Source organism: Alligator sinensis, unplaced genomic scaffold (genome assembly GCF_000455745.1).
Source record: "Alligator sinensis unplaced genomic scaffold, ASM45574v1 scaffold647_1, whole genome shotgun sequence".
Taxonomy (NCBI): domain Eukaryota; kingdom Metazoa; phylum Chordata; order Crocodylia; family Alligatoridae; genus Alligator; species Alligator sinensis.
The window spans coordinates 459,589-476,853 of NW_005842952.1; the positions used below are offsets into that span (position 1 = coordinate 459,589).

At 47.0% G+C, this 17,265-nt stretch overlaps 1 protein-coding gene across 1 annotated transcript in view; it reads left to right on the forward strand.

Moving 5' to 3' along the window:
- LOC102377934 (metastasis-associated protein MTA1) overlaps positions 1-17,265 on the forward strand; it is a 132,474-nt gene that overhangs the window by 110,449 nt on the left and 4,760 nt on the right. The window contains exons 23-24 of the mRNA XM_014526083.2: positions 4,338-4,488; positions 5,310-17,001. The gene's annotated coding sequence lies outside the window, so the exon portion shown is untranslated. The remainder of the gene's footprint in view (positions 1-4,337; positions 4,489-5,309; positions 17,002-17,265) is intronic.

Consider the following 17,265-nt stretch of genomic DNA (forward strand, 5'->3'; position numbering starts at 1 on the left):
AACTGGAGAATTTCAACCAGGCTGAGCCGCTCAGTTACCTGGAAGAGATTCTCTCAGCACCTCCAAGGGGAACAGAGCTGATTTTGTTCCTCCAGTGCCTTTATCTCAGACCTTTAAAGTCATCTTGTTACCAGGGTCCAGCTGTGATTATCCCATGTTACTGACTGCTCAGTCTTCCACCCTCTGATGCATAGGTCAATAGTCTCTTGTAGTCGCTGAGTTTATGAAAGGCTTGTTGCATAATTCCCTCTAGTCTGAGCTGCTCCTAAGAGACCATCATCTTGTTCCTGGCAAGCTTGTAAAACCACTAGATGGCCCTTTGTTTGATTGTTCTCTAGACACTCTTTGTAAAACACAGTTCCAGATAGCGCTCCTTTTACTGTGCGCTTGTACGGTGCCTAGTGTAAGGAACTGATGGTGAGAGACCCTGTAGCAGGATCCCAAATTACTGCATTCACTATAAACTCACATTTGAAATATTATCCCCATCTGAGGATGGCCATGGTGCACTCAGAAATCTGAAGACCGATTTTAAAAACTAGTTATTAACCTTTAAGGAAAGATAATTTTGGGGGGGGCCTCTTCCCAAGTTTGGCCAAGCCAGGCAGTAAATGCAGCTCCCAGGTCCCTGAAGTACCTGTCTATAGCATCTGATGACCCTGCTCACTGTAGGTAGGTGCTAGTGCTCTTTTAAAGAAACAGGGGGAACATATGGGCAAAACATTTATTTATGCGGAACAACACTTCTTTGTTAGTGAAACTGGTTCAGAGCAAGCATGGAAAACTCTGCTGTGAGTGGTTATAGTCAGTTAAAATGATAAATCGGGGTGCCAAACCTATCCTGCCCTGTGGGCTGGATGTGTAGCCTGGGGCTGGTCCATGGGCTGGACAGGACCCACAGACTGGCCCCGCATTCCAGATCCAGTGTGTGCCTAGGAGCAGCCAGAGTGGGCACTGCATGCAGCTGGGTCCTGCTCCAGCCGCTCTAGAGCTGTGCTGCATGGCCCCAGAGCTGCCACCACTGTGGGCTGTCCTGGAAGGTCTGAATCTGCCACCACTGTGGGACTGCGCTGTGCAGTCCTGGAACGGCTGAAGCTGCTCTGGGATATGACCTGGAGCAGGCACCATGCATGGCACACAGGGCCATCCAGCACACCCTGCAGGCTGTCTGTGGGTTGCTCTGAGACCCTTGGACAGCACCAGGGGCTGGGTGATACAGCTCCTCAGGCAGGATCCAGCTCACAAGCTGCATCTCTGACAGGCCTGATAACCAAGTGAAACCAAAGGATTATTTATAAATAGAAAGCACTAGACTTAACAGTAGTAGGCTTTGCTAGGAGATCTGCTTGTAACATAGCCAGAAATTATGTACAGGAAGAAAGACTGAATTTGAAGGAAGTTCAAGTTTCAGGATCAAGCACTCAAAGTGCAAAATTATAGGTGTCTGTACAACCTGAACTCAGCCCCTGGGGAAATGCCCTATGATAGTCTCAAACTTGATCACACACTTCCCCACTGGCAGGCCTCACTTGGGGCATGGGAGAGAAGAGGGCTCTGGGCCCAGCAAATGGGTATTTATTCAACTTCTTTTGAACCTCACCCTTCAGTTTGTTGTACAAAGCCTCGCAAGCCATCCAAACCCTCTGAAGCTGTCTGCTTCCTGCTGCTCTCCTAGGCACGTGCACGCCACAGATGCTCATGGACCTACCCCTGAAGGGTATGGTGGTGCTTTCCCCACTTCAAGCTGTGAAGAGACCAAAGCCAAAACTGTCAGGTGTTTCCTCGTGTTGGGTGAGGCACCAAAGCTCTGATTTTTTTTCAGTGTACCCAGTTCTACATAGCACCATATTATGTGCGAGGCACAATCTCAGCTGGCTTCTGTTGTCACTATGAGCATGCAGTGCTTCTGCAAACCCAGCCCAGCGTGCCAAGTCATGCACTCGGGACCTGAGATGCCCCCTGTGAAAAGTCAGGGGGTTAGTGGAGCACCCTGTGAAAAAGCTGGATTTATATAGCACAGGTCACGTCACTTAAGAATCAGGTGGTCTTCACAATGAGGGCATCCTTCCTTCTGCAACTCCCTGCCTCAGTTACCACACACCTTCCGGCTTTGGCAGCAGATGGGGCAGGGTCACTACAGACAACAGGCTCCTTGTGCCCCATAACCCTGATTTCTTCCTGTGCAATGAAGGATGCAATAGCCCTGGGAAGCTTGTGTGGAAATGTGATTATTTATCTAAAGACTAACTCTGTGCTTATTCTGTGGTTTCCTTTGCTTTTCAGACCTTAACTTTGCAACCTAAAAAGTGTTCTTTTGGCATAAGTTTCTTTGTATGTCACTTCCTATTTTTTAAAGCAGAAGGCAGTAAACCATCTTGCTATGTGCAGCCCCCCCCCCAGCTTTAATAATACAATCGAAGACTTGCATAGTGCACAAGGCGGCATGTTGTATGGTCACGTGTGATTATAGCATTTCCTAACTTTTGAGGAGGTGACTTGGCGACCTTCATGTTCTCAACTAGTTTTTGATGAAGTATCCCTGGGGTTTGTTTTTCTAAAACAAACTATTAAAAACAAATCCACATCTCCACATGTGAAACCATATTGACCCCATATGGGAAACTTTAGATCAGTGATTCTCAACCCTGTCACTTGTGGCAGCTGTTAGCTTTCACTCATAATAATAGAACGATTCTTCTGTTGCAAAGGACTCGGGAAGATCACAGTACCTCAGAATCGTTCTGATGCTGGGGATTCCTCTCTGAAACCTCTTGGTTGATGTTGTGAATCGTGTGTAGGTGTTTGCACACCTAATATTCCACAGCACCCTTAAGTCTCTCATGCACCTCAGGGTGCCATGTCACCATGCTTGAGAATCATTGCTTTAGATTCACAGCACAGACATCTCCTGTTTGATCTAACAGAAGCTAATAATGTGATCACGTGGCAGTGAACAGCATACCCAATAGCAGGGTAACCCCCTGTTCCCAAACAACATCGAGTCTCAGTCCTAAAGCATGAGCTGTACAATGGAACAGCTGAGAAAATTTAGCATGGGTGACAAAATGCTTTCCCTAATTTCATTTCTGGAAACAGCTGAACCAGTTTAGCTAAAACGTTTTTTTTTAATGACACCTTATGGCAGAAAACCAGCATGGAAACCTTCAGCCCAAGTGGTTACAGTTGTGAGCAACTGAAACCTGGGCCTTTATCATGGAAAACTTTAGAAAACCATAACTGCAGGAGTTGCTACCAGGTCCACCCATAATTATTGTAACATTGATTTGCAAGGAAAATGCATAGATTAAAAATAGGTTGATACAATAGTAGTTGCATACAAAACAATCTGCTGCTAATGCAACATTGAGGTTCCACCGATAAGCACGCAAAAGGAGAAGAAATGCCACTGTTAAAAGTGTGAATGAGTGAGCTGACGTTCATTTGTGTCATTACTCAGATTTTACCTACCATGCCTTTGGTGTACATGTGGAACCTATTATTATTTGCCCACCTGGCATATACTAGCAATCTTTAGTGACCCAGAATGCAAATTTGTGGCTGTAGTGTGTGAGGAGAGCCAATGCTGATATTCTTGTATACACTTTTCTGGATAAATAGCTGCCTGAGGATGTAGGAGACTGGACTTGATGGTCTTTCCATTCCTGTGCTGCTATGGTCAGAGAACTTTGTGGCCTTTGGATAGAGCCCTTGGACTTAATAGGAAGATGTCTGTTTTCTATTATAGTCGTATTTCAGTTTGGGCCACTACACAGCTGTTATACATATCAGTGTGGTTTCCCCTCCCTTTGGATACAGATACTCATCTGAGCACTATTTTACTAATTGGTGTAATGATTCACTCCCTTCTTAGACTTCTGCTCAGGGATCAATGATCCCTAGATGTTGCTCAGACATGTAAGCATGGAGCTAGTTTAACTCAGAGGGGCGCTATGTGACATCTGCCTTGAAGCTGCGTAGAAGAAGCAGGCAAAAGTGAGAGGCAAACCAGGTCTATAAAGCTGCATGAGTAGGGTGGGTATATAGTGTGGGCATATGGGAATATAGGATGGGTATATAGTGTGGCAGATCCTTAGCAGGTATAAATAAGCATTGCTTCCATGCTCTGGCTTATACTAGCAAAGGGCTAAGTACTGTAGATAGATGCAGGATATTCTTCTCACATGCCCTTTAAGAGTTGGGGAAAGTTCAGTGTTACTTCCAAGGGATCCTGGGATGTACATAGGCTAGGATACATATTTATGTTTCATAACACTTGTATTTCCACTATAACTGCCCCATAATTGATTTATAATATACACGTATTTCTGCTTTTACAGGTAAAACTAGAGAGGGAAAGTGGATTTTCCTCCTACAAGGACACAAATTGCATGTGTTTGCAAGTTCTAAATGTTTTCCTTTCTAGTAAACTCTCCATTAATGGTGGTTGACTCATGCTGCCTTTTGAAGTCAAACGGGAGCTTGGACCGGGTAAGTGCTGGCAGACTGAAGCCAATAAGATGTTTATATTGCTGCAGATTCAGGAAAATAGCATAGTATAGCTATTGAGAAAGTTTTTATTGCTGTTTAATTGTCAACACGACACAGCTCAGCCCTTTGTAGCTACACTTAGTTTCTTACAGTTAATGAGGATCACCATGAGTGAATATCTTTATTTCAGGGAAATATTTCATGCCAATAGTTTGTATAAGAAACCTACTGAACTGAACAAAGACCTGGAAGTTCTGGGCTGTGATTTTTGGGTTAAAGACTGGTCATTTTGGGAAACAGGATGCTGTATGGTAGCCTTTACTCGTAGATTAAAGCTAGAAAGGATAATTTTATAAGGCTATGGAGGGGGCTGCAGCCACCCCAAAATTTGACACCCTGCTGCGCCCTGCCCCAGTGCTTAACCCAACCCCAGCGTCGCCACCAGCCAGACACTGCTTTTCAAGATGTCTGGCTGCATATCGGAAATCAGATCCATATTGCCTGATTTACCTCCTTAAAAATTGGCTATCGAAATCGGCCCCAAATACTCTATTGGTGCACCCCTAATGTATATGTGTATATATGTATCAAGTAGCATTGTGCCCATAACAGATTCTTGAATAACAAGTTTGCTAAGACCTGATTTCTGCAGAACCATGTTGATTGACATTAATTATCCTACCATCCTTTAATTGCTACACTTCACTTGCACAGTGAAAAACTTATGGGGAAGTATTCTAAGGAAGACTTCATCTCAGCTAAAGGAGAGAACACTTCTGGAGATTGAGAGAGGTAAATGATGTACTTTTTCCACCCCCCAGGGAACAGATGCTTGCTGCTTTCTGGACTCCAGATGTCTTGGCAATCTATACTGCTGATATAAAGAAAAGATTTAGGGAACCAGCCCTTTTGGTAAGAGAGATGCTGTCTGCCAAGAAAAGCTCCCTGGAGAAGAGCAGCCCTTTCACCCGGCTGACTTCTTGTGAGTGAAGGATGAACAGCATCTTGCAGTACCATGTCCCTGAAACTTACCTGTGGTGGTTGCTTGGGAACACACTGAGCAGATTAGGGGCAGGAGTTTCTCTCTCAGATTTTTATCAGCATTTTCAGGTTCTTTTTTAACTCCTATTTGTGCAGCATTGGTTGAGGGATTATCTAGGTTTGGCAGCGGAGTGTGGGAGAAATGATTCCTGTGTGTTGTGACAGCTGGGAGGTCATGGAGAATGCCCTGGTGGAGATGTCATGGAGAATGCCATGCAGTGAGTCCATTCACCAGCCCTGCAAAGTCAGCACTGAGGAACACCTGGTGGAGTTGGATGAAACAAAGCAGGTCAAACCAGAACATGACTCCTGCTGTTTCTGGTGAGATGATTTCCTCCTCATCTCCACCTGCCTTTACACAAACAGGACTGCACCAGGAAGCCCTTTGAGCTGTTTGGGGCGTTTTGAGCTCCTAGGATATAGGATGTGCATTTTGTTAGCTAGAAGAGTTGGATAAGAAGAGCAGGTTCCTGATGTCTTTCTTAGCTCCTTGTTGAACAGCAGGGACTGCAGTGAGAGAGAAAGAGGTGTGGGGCAGAACCTCTTATGTGTTGATCACCTCAACATAAGAAGTCTCCTGAGTCTCCAGTAACAGCAAGGGAGCTTTGTAACCTGGTATGATAAGAGCCAAAGTTTAGTTGCAACAAAAGCCACCAAGACAGCCTCTCAACTGAAGTATCAGAACCTGTCAAAGGCTACCATACTATCCACAGTGGAAGCTGGCTCAAATGAAGTGCTCTATGAAACGATGCCTGCCCTTGTCTCTTCTTGGGAAAATTCCCTGCAAACTTCTTGCATTTGTGTTCTCAGAGAAGCCCTGAGAAGGGTCATAGACTGTCAAAGGGCTAATGTGGTGTATTATCCAAGTGGCTCTGCACTAATTCTCAGAGCCCCCATGAGTTAGGGCCGTGCCATTATCCCCATTGCACAGATGGAAGAATGGAGAGGCTAAGTGACTTGTCTTAGGTAACACAGTAAGTCTGTGGCAGAGCTAGGAATTAAATCCATGTCTTCCAAATACCAGGATAGCAGACAAACCAGTACTTACCTCCAGTACCTTATCACTATCATTTTGATGAGCAGCTACTCCACCCCTGACTAATGTCACTGTGCCTTCAGCCTTGGAAAGGGAGTAGAAACCCTTTCTAGCAAAGCCAGAGTGGTACTAGGATGACACTACCTATGTAAATCACAAAAGTAAAAAGGCACAATGCTTCAAGGTTGCTGCTCTCCTATACTTCTAGCATGCACTGTTGAGCCCATGCCAGAGAGAGTGGAATGGCAGGTCAGTGTTTGTGTCACCTCACAGGTTCACGCAAGGCTTGGGATTGTGCTGGTGGTGACAGCGTGATGCCTGGGAATTCTTGGCATGCTGTAGTGGAATAGGACCAGAAGGAACTGTTGAGCAGGATATCCTGCCCAGAGCAAGTGGATCCGCTTCATCCCAATGCTGATCTGTTATGCCACGGCCAATCAGTTCTGCTGAAAACCACGATAGACCAGGAGGAGATTTTTGACAGAGTTAATCCAAGCAACAGGAGGGGTATGTGGAACGGCATGCAGAGAATGTGCATTCAGTGCCAGGCACTTATCTATCTGAAGAGAGCTGTGAGAGCATCTGTCCAGCCTAGAATGAGCAGACCTTCCCCTCTTTTCCACAAGTCTTATTTAATGCTTCTCGATGGGGAGAGCTTAATTGTGGAGTTGAGACCAGCTTGTTCCCCACCTTGGAGTGTATAATGCATCAAGCTAAGAAATGTCATCAGATAGAGGCACTGTGGAGCATGGAAGATGTTTGGAACATCATTTGAGTGCAATGTTTTTGCCCAGCTCCCTTACCCCCCATCCTCCCCTTGTCCCCCCGGATAGGTCATGGAAAATTATTCTCTGCTAGTACAGCCAGATGCAGCTCCCTTCCAGAGCTGAGAACCGAAGCAATAGCTTTGATAGCCTTTCCTAGCATGAGATACTTGCAGTGTTGGGATAAGCCATTTAGACCCACCTGCTTACTGATGAACCTGGAATAAGGTTCTGTACCTCTACCCCTGTCAAAGCTGCCACCCCACAAGTAGCTCACACCCTACAGAAACTTCCCAAACCCTCGGCTTTGGTGTTCACCACCATACTACCACCTAAGAGCCCGATGAAGGGAACTAGTAACATTTGCCCTCCTCCGCGGTGTATTATCAGGGCAGCAGCTGACCTAACACAGAGCCTGAGACAGAATACATGCCAGTTTCCTTCTCTGTATGAGCAGGGTAACAAAGGGCACAAAATTCCCACTTTTTCCTGCAAGTGGGACTGAGCAGGAGGGAGCAGGTGATTGGAGAAGCATGCTGACAAGCTGCTCTGACAAGCATGGCTCCAGTTTTTGAGTCCCACTGTACTTATTGCACATGCCTCTCCGCCATGGCTAGAAGCCAAACCTGGTCAGGGCTCCATTGTGCTCTGTTCTAGATGGGCCAAAAAGAACAGTCCCTGCCCCCAAGGAACCTTTGCTGTTTTGCTCCTGCTGGGATCTCAAGAAGAGCTGGACCTACTCAAGAAGGGTCTCTCTTGGAGCCTGCAGTGCTGGCAAACCTACTAAGCTTCAGGACAGGAGAAGACGGCATGAGTGGTGCGGTGCATGGTTTTGCTCTGGAATTACTGGCAACTGTCTTGCAGTGCTCCCCTGGAAGGGCAACTGATAAAACCAAGTGGTGGATGGATGCAGGGGAACACTTATGCTACTCACCATTTACTTCTCTTCTTTCAGGAACAAAGCAACCCTCTTCCCTTTTCCACGTAGATTGCTCTTCAAGGAGGTGGCTCAGAAGCCACCTGAAGAATGGCAGCCTCCCATAAGGAGATTGGTACAGATGGAAGTCTGCAGAGGGACCTGCCATTTCCAGGACAAAGCTGGAGTGGAGACTTGCTGGTCACTGCTCGGAAGGGAATCCACTTACCCTTGTCTGCCCTTTGGGACACAGGGAGCTGCCGTTTTATTCCTCCACTCCGTGCCCCATCAGCTGCCCCCTCATGTTCTCTCTCCACGTTCCTGTCTTCCTCTAACTGCTCCCTATACTCAGTGATTTCCTGTATTTCCCCTTTTATCTCCCTCCCATGTTTCTCTCTCTCTCTCTCTTTCTCTGTCATGCCTTTCCCTGCATCCGTATAACTGTGGGGTGGGGAGGCCAACTGCAGCAGCAACCCCAGGCATCAACTTTGTGGGGGGCGAGCATAAAAATAGCCATGACTGCAGCAGCGGCTGAGTGTGCTGCCTCAATCAGTATTGCAGCAGCTGGTGTTGCCCCAGGTATGGCATGGCTACCCGAGATGTGGCACTGCCTGGCCATACCTCTGCTTCCCTGCCATCTCAGTCTGTCTACTGTGCCCCATTGCCCCTCCACACCTTCTTTGCCCTCAGTCCCATTTTAGCACTCTTACATTCCCTTATCCCTAGCTTGGTCTCTGCTAACAGGCCACCATTTTCCCTCTGTGAAGTTTGGCTTCAGACTCGCTGGAAATTATGGGGAAAAAACACCCATCTGTGCTGGAACAGCCTCATTCTTCTCTGGAACAGAAAGGAGCAAGGTGCCCATCGTGTTGGGGACAGCCAGTGACTCCACATATATTGTCTGTACTGGGAGAAAGTGACTATTTCAGCTAAAACTTCAGAAGACAGAGGCACAAATTAGAAACCTTTTACAAATAACCCAAATTGTCCCAAATCAAACCTTTTACAAATAAACCAAATTGCAGGTGTTGGCAATACTGCCCATTCTCACTGTACGGGGCTCTGTCATGGTCCTCACCCTGGGTGCCTGCAGGCTCAGAGGATATGGGTGAAGCCTGTGTCACACTTAGAAAGCACTTAAGGGGGTACTGATCTGTCCTTACAGGGCCTAGACCCCAGTACATGCTCCCCAGTGGCATCTGTACCACAGCCGTCCTTCCTGGAGAGCCTACTGGGACCAGAGTCTAGCCCATGGATTTCACATCCCCAAACCTACTGATGGTTCTCAAAATGAAAATATTCCTGGTCTGGGTCTCCTGCATCTGATCCCTGGTAAGTGGCCAAAACTGAACATCAGTGATACTTGTGATGAAGAGAGTTGGACTTGGCAACGCCTGGCTTTAGCCTTCACTCAACTTTATGAAATTCTATTCCAAATAGTGCCTGGCACATACTGCAGCAGGTCCAGGTCTTGATGGCCACCACATTTCAAATGAAGCCCATGGCACCTGCTGAGAGAGAATGCTACCTCTGCCCTCCCAGGCACAGAGATGTCTGGGTGCTTGTATCAGTAAATCCCCTATTATTCTGGCTCCTTGTACTGCTGCTCCCTTTGGCTTCCAGGAGAGCCATCCTTATCATTGTTGCTGGTCCTTCTCTGTCATTGTCCTCCCTGTGACCCTGCTGCTGACGGGAAGATTATAATGGCGGCTAGAACTGTGAATCTCTCACTAACAGTGCAGTGATATCATGAGCCCAGGCATCCAGTTGTAAGGACACTCTTATCAGCTACATTCTTTGCAGCCAGGAGTAGCTGAGGGCCCAGCAAATGTGTATATAGGGCATCAGCAGCATTGGGAGCCCAGGGTGGGGAGAAGAGGTCCTTCCTGTCATACAGGAAGCTTGCGATTGCCTGGGGCTGGAGGTCTTTTCTTGCAGTTTCTTGTGCAGGGCTGGTTCTGGGTTTACCTTGGGTTCAGGGAGAATTGGAAATGGGCGACTTTACAATTCTACACTCAGAAGCTAACCCAAACCTCCCCTTCTCCCAGTAAATGGACCAGAGCATAGGTTCCTGCTTACCAGATCCAGGAACTACCTGCAAACTTGGACTTGTCTGACAAAACGCCGCCTCAGCCAGGTCTATCTATTCCAGCCTATAATCCTCTCCCCTCCTTACCCACCGGATGATGCTTGTTGATACTTTACTCCCCTCTCTAGCCAGAGGGTGCTGGTCCCTGCTATCTCTGGCCTGGCTAGATAACAGCTCAGACCCAGATGCCTTTTAAAGGAATCAAGCACTTCACAGATTTCTTCAGCTCTGAATATGAGCAGTCAAATGATATGTCAGTGACGTACTGCTCTCCCACCCCAGAGCCTGCAGACACCCTGTGGCATGTGCTGCCTGACGGACTCCAGCTCCAGCCAGCCCCACTCGGCATGTTCTCTCTCCCTTCCACACCCTCTCAGCTGTAGCCTCTTCTGAGGGTAGCCAGTGTGGCTGCAGCTGCAAGGAGTGGTGTCTATTTTTTCCTCACCACCTTTGTGGGGTAAAGAGCTATACTTCTCCCCTTCAACCATGGCAATGAGTTCCCCTTATCAGCTCTACAGGCAAGAAGGAATAGGAACCTCCTGAACATATCTGCTTTCCCTGTCCTTGGCCTTGCCTGCTGTCTTGCACTAGTACAGTGGGAGCCAATCTTTTTGGCAGGTGTGCCACAAATTAACCCCACACCCTCCCTGAGTGCCACACTGATCCCCTTTCCCTGCCCAATCTGCTGCTCAGTTCTCTGCTGCCTGCCCTGTCTACCGCTATGCTGCCTGTCCCCTCCCCAGTCTGCTGTGTGCCACACATGGCCTGTCCATACCCCTTGTGGCACAGGTCCATCACCCTTTTATTAGGCTTCTATAAATGCCTTCAAAAGGAGATCTTTAATGAATGCAGCGATTTCACAGAGTATCTCCTCCCATGTGATTTGCAGAGGATTCATTGTAACAGCAGTAATGCCTGTGGCAAAGATCCCACTTCTACAGTGTTCTTAGGTAGAATTTAGTCTCAGATACCTTCATCAACCAATAAGAGCAATACATGACAGCTGAGGGGCTTTGGGAGGGCTGAGAGAGACTGAAACTATGAGAAGAAAGAGGAGGATGGGAGAGGGGAGAGATTTGAGCCACAGTTCTCAACTAGGGTATTGCAGCACTCCAGGGTGCTGTGGTCCCCTTTCAGGGGTGCTGCAGTACAGGTGGCACTGCGGCTAGAGGGACCTGTCTCATTTACAGGAAGCAGGATCAGGAAGCAGCTGACACTGAAGCCTGTGGTCTTCCTGCAGCCCTTTTAGGTGGATTGTCTCAGACCTCTCTGTTTCCAGGAGGAACATGCATGGTAGGACTGGGAAGAGCTGTGGCAAGGACCCACACTCCAGCCACACCGCCCTTTGCACCACCTGGCTGGAGGAGTCAAGTGCAGGAACACCCTCTTCTGTCATCATTCGCCACCCCGTACTCCTTAGGGTCACAGGGGAGTTTGCCCAGAGCACAAAACTCTTTAGTTATTTCTCTGCTCCTGTCTGCTTTAGGTTTATCAGACAACCCTAACACAGGCAAGAGCATGAGGCAGTACCCCAGCGGAGAACCACCAAGGTAAACTTGAGGCAGTACAGCAGTGGTTCTCAGCTGGGGGTAGAGCATGCTGCCAAATTCAAAAAGGTTTTGGAAGGGTGCCCTGACTTTAAAAAGGTTGAAAACTACTAGATTAGAGGACTCGGTGGGAGTCTGAGGTGGTGCCTGTGTGCTATGACAAGAGCCAGGCACATGCCAGGCTCTACAGATGGGAAAAGGGGTATGGAAATAGGCTTGAGAGCCATTGGGGCAGAACTTGTAGCGGGAATCACCCGAAGAATAGAGGTGGCCAAAAACAGACCCTTTAAGGGCTCTTACAAATAGGAGAGGAGCTATTAAGGCAGATAGCCTTAATAGCTAGAGTAGAGTAGGAGAACCATGGGGAGAGAGAAAGCCGAGGACAGTAAGATCAGAGAGCTTGAGAAAGTCAAGTACAGAGAAACATCCTTTTCATTTATCTGGGAACAGGTCCAGGGATGGTAGGGGCCCCTGCTTCAGCAGGGCCAGGGAAATGGAAGCCAGATGGCAAGGAAATTCTAAGCTGCTGGAGCCAACAGCAAGCTCCAGGCTTTCAAGGGATGGTAGTAGATGGAGAAAGGAAAGGATGGAGAGAAGGCATCTGTGAGATGGGGCAAATAGCATCCTTGAAGACAGATGCAACAGTGCTGGGGGCGGGGAAGAAGGGTAGGAAAGAAAGCCAGGGACTTGAGGTGGCCACAAATGATGAGGTCAAGTGATGAGGCCAGGCAATGGAGGAGCAACAAGTGGAATGTATGGGATTGGACACCGGTACCCTGTGCTACCGCAGCCTGCTGGGCTGTTGGGAAGAGGAGTGGTTGAACACTGCTGTTTATAACCTTCAAAAAGAATGAAGCCGCTGGAAATGTGGGAACTGGCATCTCCTGGTGTATGGGTATTACTGGGTTATTGTTAGAGCTATTTGGTCAGTCACCTCTGTTGCATAGGAACTGATAAAATAAAATAGCTGCTTAAAACAATAGAGATGCATTAAAAATAAATACCCAGTGTTTGCTTGTCAGGGCAACCTATATTTTATTCCTCCTTTTCATTGCTCCCCTTTGGGAAGGAATCCTCCTCAAATAAACAGGGAGGAAGCCTGTATTGTACTTTAGGAGGAGTCTACTGAAATTACTCTGACCAGTAGGTCTTTAATAGGTCACATGCAACTTTCTGGAGCTGTGCAGCAGGGATGTAATTCCCTGTTGAGATCTGTAGAGAGAGTTCATGAGTCCAACAGAACAGAGAGTTTTCTACTAAATTCTGCAGGGCTTTTCCATGTAGAAGCAACCTAAAAAGGCATTAGAAAGACTAGCTGTTCCAGGCCATAGTTATATTTCCTTTTTAACTAGCTTTGTTTCTTGATGTTCTAAGCTTCTTGCTCATTCAAGTGTGTTTATGGATAGGCTTGGTTTTTGGCAGATCCCTGAATAATTAAGAACCAGAACCTGGAACTTAAGTATTTACATATTTCATAGCACTATACATCTGAGGATAGAGTAATTTACAAAAAGAGACCATGTTGTTCCTATTTTACAAGTAGCAAAACTGATCTTGGAGAGGTCACTTCTCCCCTTCAAGATCACACTGTAGTTTCTCTGTGGTGGAGTCAGGGATAAAGCCCAGGTTTCTTACCTTCCAATCTGCCTCCCTGCCTGATATCACTTCTCAACGTCAGTTACATTTGCAGCACTGGCAGGAACACACCCCATCCAGGCTGCTCTCCTAAGCACTCAAATTTTCTGAGCAGGGCAGAATGTCAGCTGCCCTTCACCACATACAAAGAACTATCACCAAGATGTCCCGGTGCTCGGAGAAGATCAGCTGGCTGAGGCTGTAACCATGGAAGAAGAGGTGACGCTGGCAGGCACTAGGGTGGTGTGTGAACACTTATGGAACAGAACATCTCTTTTTGCTGTCTGGGAGACGGTGTGTGGCTGAAGCTGTGTTTGAGTAACAGCATTTCTCCTCAAGCTTAACCATTGCAATCCCATAAGTTTCCTGTGAAGTCAGCTGGGGATGTTTTTGCCTCCTTCCAGTTTCATTTGAAGTGAGGAAGCCCAATGGTTTTTTTCCAGGGTCAACCCAATTAGCGTGAATTGGTTCCAATGACCCTTCTTTAGCCATCCCTCTCTGCCACGAGAGTCAGTGTTGCAGGTGCCACTAGCTCTTCTGGGTTCCTAGCAGTATCTTCTGCCCAGTGGCAGATTTAGAGCTAGTGGGACCCTGTGTGCAGCTTCATTTTCAGGTCCCCCCACTTCGGGACCCAGCCAAAGAACATTCAAGACAGCAAAAAAATGGTGAAGCAAATTCTTTGCTAGACTACTTTAAAAAAAACATGTTTAGAGCACAGTTTACAAAAGAAGTTTGCAGAATGCAGAAAGCCTGGACCGCTTTGCGACTTGCAATGCTTATTAAGTTCAGTCATTTGTCAGATTTATCTTGCATTTTGAGGCCCCCTGTTGTTGGGGGCCCCATGCCACTGCATGGCTCCTTTCATAGTAAATCCGCCACTGCTCCTTCCCCTTAACAGGAGCAGCAGCATAAGGGAAAGGAGGGAAGAGGTTTCGTACTCCTCATCTGTTATAAGTCACTGGTCCTAGGGCTCTAAACAACCGTACTGTTTGCCCTATGGCACAAACCCAGAACGCTGCGTGCCCCTGGTGGCTGGGGGGTATGGTGAAGTCCGGCAGGTGGTGGCGGCGGGAGCGTGGCAGTGGTAAGCGTGGAGCTCCTGCAGGCAGCCACGGTGCTGTCGGCGGCAGAGGTGGGGATGGGGCGAGCGCTGAGCAGCAGTTGGTGACCACCCGCAGATGCTGCCAGCAGCGGCCAGCGGCAATTGTGGACTACCCACAGATGCCACCGGCGGTGTTTGCAGCAAGTGTGTGGGAGGGGGGTGAGCAGCGACTGCCCGCAAGTGCTGCTGGCAGTGTCAGTGGCGCCTTTTTGTCGGGGGTGCACCGCCATGCTCAGGGGGTGCACATGCACCCGTGTGCACCCCCTACACGTTGCCAGTGGCCCAAACTGACCACTCTTTCACCTATCCAGGATCTCTTCCTGTCACCACAGCTTCTGTTTTCATACTAGCTTTTTCCTAAGTTTTCCTTTGCTCTTCAACCACACCCCTTCCAAAGCCTGCTTTTCCATGGTCCCTTTCCTGAGTACAAGCTGCTCTTCTGTGCTATAACAGGCATGGTTCTTGTTCACATGCTGTACCATTATTTGATTCCTATATTTTCATGCTTATCATGGATGCTAAACCTGGTGCCCCTGATCTACTGCACCTCTGATTAAATGCCCAAAACCTTTTGTGATGCACTTTATTCTCTGAAGAAAGGAAGTTGGCAAATGAGTTGCCAGATTCCAAACTGCATGTTCTCAGGAGTCTGCAAAACATCATCTGGTGAAAACCCATCTTCTTATAGTCTGAAAAATAACCCTGAGTCCTCTAAACCAAAAAAGCATGACATCCATTCACAATGTGTAACAGCTGTTGAGAAGTCAGTTGTCCCTCCCCTCCCCCACAAAAAAATCCTACAATTAAACTGCAACTAAACAAAAAAATGAGAAAACTTCAGACTGAATGGTGCAGTCCAAGATATGTTGAGATCCAGCAAACATTACTTACAGCACATAAAATAATAGCTATCAAATAGTCAACTGCTTCTTCCACTGTCTAGACAAGTCTTAGGCCTGGATCTAGAGCTCCATGGGATGTGAGGATGGCAGAAATGCATCTGTCACAAATGCCCAGGGGAGGAAATGGAGGCTTAGGGAGAATTGTGAGAGAGTAAATGGAGGAGACTGTCCTTATTTCTCTTGACAAATGAAGCTGACAGTGCAGAATGAGAAAACATAGGCAGAAACCTGCAGTAGGGTATGATCACACCATCATACAGCTCTTTGAAACTCATGCAGTTAAGACTGAAACATCGTTTGCTGACTGGCTTTGATTTACTTTGACCAAATATACTGAAAGAGCTGGTTGATAAAGCACACAAAGCCAAGAGCTGCCAAAATCCCAGGTTGTGGTGACAGAAGGGAGCTAAGGAAGGATGGAAAGACTGGATTTGGAACAGGGGAGACTGGGGAGTTAGAGGAAAGGGAAAACTTAGAGGGAATTGACTTAGAGGACTTGGTAGACTAAAGCATGAACAGATTTTACTCTGATGAGCCAAACAAACTGTTTCTTTTTTATATTATTTATTAAACCTTCTAAATTGTATTTTTTCTCCTTGTAACAAATCCAACCAATTCTAGGTGCCAAAACATAAAACAAACACACAAAAAAGTCATACATCAGAAATGAGAAAAGGCCAAGATATTTATACCATGCTGATGTTCCCATATATTACCTACAGTGTTTCTACCACATGGACTTTTATGGCTTGAATATCACAACCAAAAAGCAAATTAAATTCCAGAAGGAAAGGGAGGTGTAGAGAAAAAGCAGAGAGGGATGGGGCAGGGTATTCGCATCTTCTACTTTTTCAGCCAAGTCTCATTTTAGAATACTTGATCAACCAGTTTTAGGAAAACATCCCAAATGGCTTCAATTTTTTTCTGGGGTCAGGGCCCTATTGTAGGTGATCCTTTCCTTCATAGTTAGGTCCATATAAGTCCATTCTCTACCAGCCATTATATCAGGGCAGGGAGTGTATTTACTTCACTAATGTAGCAATATTTGAGGTCTTTGTAACCAGTACAGCTCTGTGTTGCCATTTCCTTTGGTGGGGTGATTACCTCCATTTGTTAACTAGTAGATGACCCCATCTGCAGGTATTGGCTTCAAGGTCAAATTAAGTACCTTGGGTCATGTCACATTTTGATTTCAGTACTATCCCAGAAGCTTGAAACCTGGGGTGGGGGGTGGGAGGGAGGTGCATGATTGAAGCATGTAAAAGGCAGGTTTCTTGTTTGTTTTTTTTTCATAAAGCAGCCAACGACAGAGGTGCTTCATTGTAGAAATGCAGCTGTCTCATGTCTGATTCACCAGGCAAGGAGGGAAAGTGAGACCAGATATGGTGTTTGGGTGAGATGACTTCACCTGTGATGTCAGGAGTGGGGTGTCTTTTTATCCCCAAAAGTGAAGAGCGCTTCTAGAGCAGAAAAGTACAAAGGTGAGCCTCAGTGATGGGACATCCAAAAAACTGGAAAGGCCAGTGATGGCTAGGGGAGGGTCTACACCAAGCCTTGAGGAAGCAATAGCAGGAGATCCAGGAGTAGCTAATGGCAATGGCCATATAAAGGAAGACCATGTGAATGATCAATGGGCTGGTTCTGTGAAGCATCAGCAGAACAGCTCAGGGCCAAACAGGTGAGGGTTGGGGAACATCTGTATCATTTCATGGGGTCTGTGCTGCTCACTCACCTTCTCAGCAGGA